The sequence below is a fragment of the Etheostoma spectabile genome, chromosome 3 (genome assembly GCF_008692095.1).
Source record: "Etheostoma spectabile isolate EspeVRDwgs_2016 chromosome 3, UIUC_Espe_1.0, whole genome shotgun sequence".
In the NCBI taxonomy this organism is placed as follows: Eukaryota; Metazoa; Chordata; class Actinopteri; order Perciformes; family Percidae; genus Etheostoma; species Etheostoma spectabile.
In genome coordinates this window covers 3594265-3598461 of record NC_045735.1, presented here as the reverse complement: position 1 = coordinate 3598461, position 4197 = coordinate 3594265, and the positions used below count along the sequence as shown (strand labels likewise).

At 36.9% G+C, this 4197-nt stretch overlaps 1 long non-coding RNA gene across 1 annotated transcript in view; it reads right to left on the bottom strand.

Moving 5' to 3' along the window:
- Nucleotides 1-1240: 1240 nt before the first annotated feature.
- Nucleotides 1241-4197, bottom strand: part of LOC116671802 (uncharacterized) — an 8124-nt gene continuing 5167 nt past the window's right edge. The window contains exon 2 of the long non-coding RNA XR_004327369.1: nucleotides 1241-2850. This is a non-coding gene — a long non-coding RNA (uncharacterized LOC116671802). The remainder of the gene's footprint in view (nucleotides 2851-4197) is intronic.

The window sequence follows — 4197 nt, the reverse complement described above, 5'->3', positions numbered from 1 at the left end:
TCCTCAGATGGCTTTTGGCCTACTTTCAGCTGCAGAGAGCTCCAGTGTGTGTGAGCCAAATCTCAGCATGGGTTTACAGCCCGAGCGAGGGAGAGATGGAGGGACAGAGAGCGAGAGACAGCAAATGATCTAAAAAAATCATGTCAAATGTGATAGAGATTCAGCTTTGTGCTGTCAGTACGCTCCCTCTGCCTCTACATCGTTGTTTCAGCAATCGTGGGTGGCGTTTTTTTTCTCCAGATTTGATCAGACAACTTTATGTGCCGGACTCACATCTTACGATAATCCCAATCATCTTGGTCAAGTTAACAACAATTGTAACTATTAGAAATACATTCAATGAGAGGTTTATCTGTATTCGATCATTTCTCTTTGTTGCTGTGAAACCTATTGCACTTGAGCTGGAGAACTCCCACATTTGACACAAAGGGAAAATACTCACAGACCTTTAAATGTGAGATAGCAACTCGTTTCAAAAGTATGCGTCAGTAAATCCTATTAAAACCATGCATTTCTCATGTTGTACATAATTAAAATGCTGCCTGTGGTCCATTGCGACCACACACTTAAGTATTTAAACAAAGTGGCAAACTTATTTAGACTGAGTTCAAGTTATAAAATCATAAACAGGGAGTCTGCACTGTCAGATGTGGATTTATGTAGTAATAATGATACATTTTATATAAAGGAACCCATTAATACATTATTATTGGTTCATAAATAAGGGGTTACATATCTTTTGTAGGCAGAAAGAGTGAAAATACAGTACTAGGCATCAATATCTATTTCTCACTTTCTTTACTGAAAAACTAACAATAATTTATAAAACACACAACAAACAATACACATTCATAACACATTTTATTTCGACAAAAGGTTCTACATATATTGGCCTCTATAATTGCATACTGATGCAAATTTAATTTGGAAAAAGTCAACAATTTAAGAATAAAAGGACAAAATTACCAATTATGAAACAGATACAATTTTATTTTTAATTTTCTTCAACAGATTAAATGACACATCTGGATCTCATGCTGCTGTCTGTTGCTTACCAAGGACTCTGAACATTGTCTAAATCCAATAAACATAATACAGAAAAAAATCTCTCTCTCTGGGTGAGGTTTGCAAATATGGTGTGTGGTATTATCATCTCACCTAAACATCTGTAAAACCAAACGTAGATTAAATGATGTTAGAGAACAGCATGATGGAATAATATGAGAAAACCTTTCAGTTGATCAATAACATACAATGGACATCGGTTGTTGTTGTTTTTTGCATCGTAGGGCTTCTTTTTTACAATAATTAATTTCCTAATAAGCTGAAAAAGCTGAGGAAAAGCAGGAGCTATCTATTTTACAGTAGCCCTAATTGCCTATAATGCAATACGACTAAAGGACGTGCTGTGAGGCATGGCTGTGTTGTTTTTTTAGGCAGAACATTTCACTTTGTTTAGTTACTAACTCTCTTTCTGTACCAGCCTGACAGTTGCCAATTTATCCAATGTAAAACCAAACGTTGGCAATAACAAGTCGGGGCAGGAACTCTCGGGGTGTTGAAAGTCATTCTTGGAAATGTGGTGATTCACTGAGGTAGAGGAGGACGGTGGAAGTAAAGTGGACACCACAAATAGACACGTCATCACTGAACAACTTGAATGAACTGGAATAAATGCCATGGATTCATCATCTGCAGCATCATACGACATACAAGGATGGAAATGTGTTCTAAATAGCATAGTATTAATTAAAGGATTAATAAAGAGAAGTCTAGAGCTTCACTCACCTAATGAATGCTATAATTAAGCTAAAAGTTGATTAGTCTGCATGATTAGTCTTACTTTAATGCTTACTAACTAAAGTGTTAGCACAGAGCATTATCACTCAATAGTGTAAATGTGAATATTAGCTTTGAGTTTGCTATCATTTAGTATAATGCATGTTATAAAGGGTTAAGGAGCCTTCTACCACTCAACGCTGTGTATGTAGACCAAGGCTAGCATGAGGCACTATTTCCAAGAATAGTGTACACTAAAATGTTTGTTTGTAATATACTATCACATAACGTGTTAAGTGTTAATATGATGCCTGCTATTGCTTCACATGCTATGTGCCAAAAATGTTAGCATGGAGCCAATAAATGATAACATAAATGTTAATATGGCAAATACGAACAAATAGCTATGTCTGGCATATTAAATACTAGCACACTTAATATGCTAAGGATGACACAATTTTAGAATGGTGCATTTCTTGGAATAATACAAAAGGAGGTTTTTAAAAAAATATATTTTATTAGCATTACATATATATTTTTTTTACAAAGACAAATACATCAATTACTATGGAAGACATCTTAGTATCTCAGTATGCATGTAAATGAACAGTTGAGGCTTGCTCCAGTATGGTTGTCATATCCGTCTCATGTTCGTGTCCCATTCCCCGACATGTCCTGACCTGGTCTAACAGGCTGGAAGAGAGAGAAAGAAAAAGCTCTTTAACAGCTGTGTCAGACAGGCCTACAGTGCAGTGCATGCAGCCCACCCCAGTGGTAGGCCTACTTCTAAAGTTTGCAGTTTTATTTTCAAATAGAATGAATAATTACTAATTAAATATTAACTGTATATAAGGTATAGGTACTGTATATTCATTAAATGAGGTAACGTGGTACAGCAATTCCTTTATCCATGGACCATGGATGCATCCAATTTCAGATCATATGGACTAATTACTGCAAGCACCCTATCTACTGAGAACTTGCTTGTCAACTGGCTTTTCTTCTCGGTCCATTTACTGTCCGATGTCTTCGTGGTCCGCTGAGAGGATGTTGTAATACGTCTTGGCAGCTCTGCAGAAACAATCACACCGAAGAATTTAATCTTGTTGTAAAAGATTTGTGACTTTAAAAATGTAAAAAATGAACTCCAAAAGATCAAAATATAAAACATGACAGATTACATGTCTGCTTTGAAAACCCCCACAACTCATTTAAAACTTCTACTGAAATGCATCACAAGAATTGACAGTCAAGTGAAATTCCATTTGATTTACTTACGATTTCTCTATTTCAATACCAGGCCTCTGAAGAGAACATGGGGCTTACTTACTTCTCTCACATCACTGCTATATTTATTACAAGGAAGAATATGGTGTTATCTTATGTTATGTTGTTGTTAAACATAACATCTAATTAGGATTCCCATGAAGCCACACAAAACAGAATTAAATTCTAGACTAAAAATCTAATGTATATAGTATTGTAGCTTTTTTTTTAAATAAATACTGTGCACCTCATCTTGTACTTCATTTTGCTGCTGTGACACTTCAATTTTCCTGTGTGGGGTCTGAACGTTTATCTTAGAGATTTGTCAATCGACCAATTGATCAGTCTTGTTGTTCGTTGTTGCAGCTCTAGACAAAAAAAAATTGGGAAAAAAGAAAAATTGATGAAAAAGAAATTTCCATATTGTCTCAAAGGTTTTTATGGTGCTACAGGTATGTAGATGTTTTAACATCTTCTCAGATGTAGTCTAAAGTCTCAAATTGTGTAAGATTTGTTGGTGTTTTATCTTGTTGTCATCCAGCTGCTGCGTGACATGCCCATCATCATCACATATATTACAGATAAAGTTCCTCAAACTCTTGAAAAAAAGAATAAGAAACCGACTTGAATCCCCCAGATCAAACCTCTCTTTGCAGACACACAATAGCTGACACACAACTGCACAGCTTCCTGGTATTAAGGCTGCTGAAGCAGAAAATGATCCAAAATGTTAACCGCGGCTAACATGCTTAAGCTCTTCTCCTTCAACCCAAAAAGTTTCTTTAGCTTCTCGGTTGACGTGGCAGCGAGGGGTTAAATGTGGATTCATCGGGGGATTTCCAGCCTGTCTTTAAACCCAACATGACCTGCAGGGCAACCCTGACACTGAAGAGGAGACAGGCTCTGCCTCGACCTCCAGTCACCACTACCTGGGTTACTATAAGGAAGAGAAAAAGTGCACCGGCTTAACCACGTGTTTTTGTGTGTGTGTATCTGCTGACACATTGTTGGTGACATTAGTCTCTATCAGATTAATAATGTGTAGTCTGGTTAATCTGCTGGAGTGATGTGGCTGTGTGCACTCTACCCAAGCTCCTTTAAACTGGCCTGAGCCGGAGTAAGAGAGGACACACACACACACACACACACACA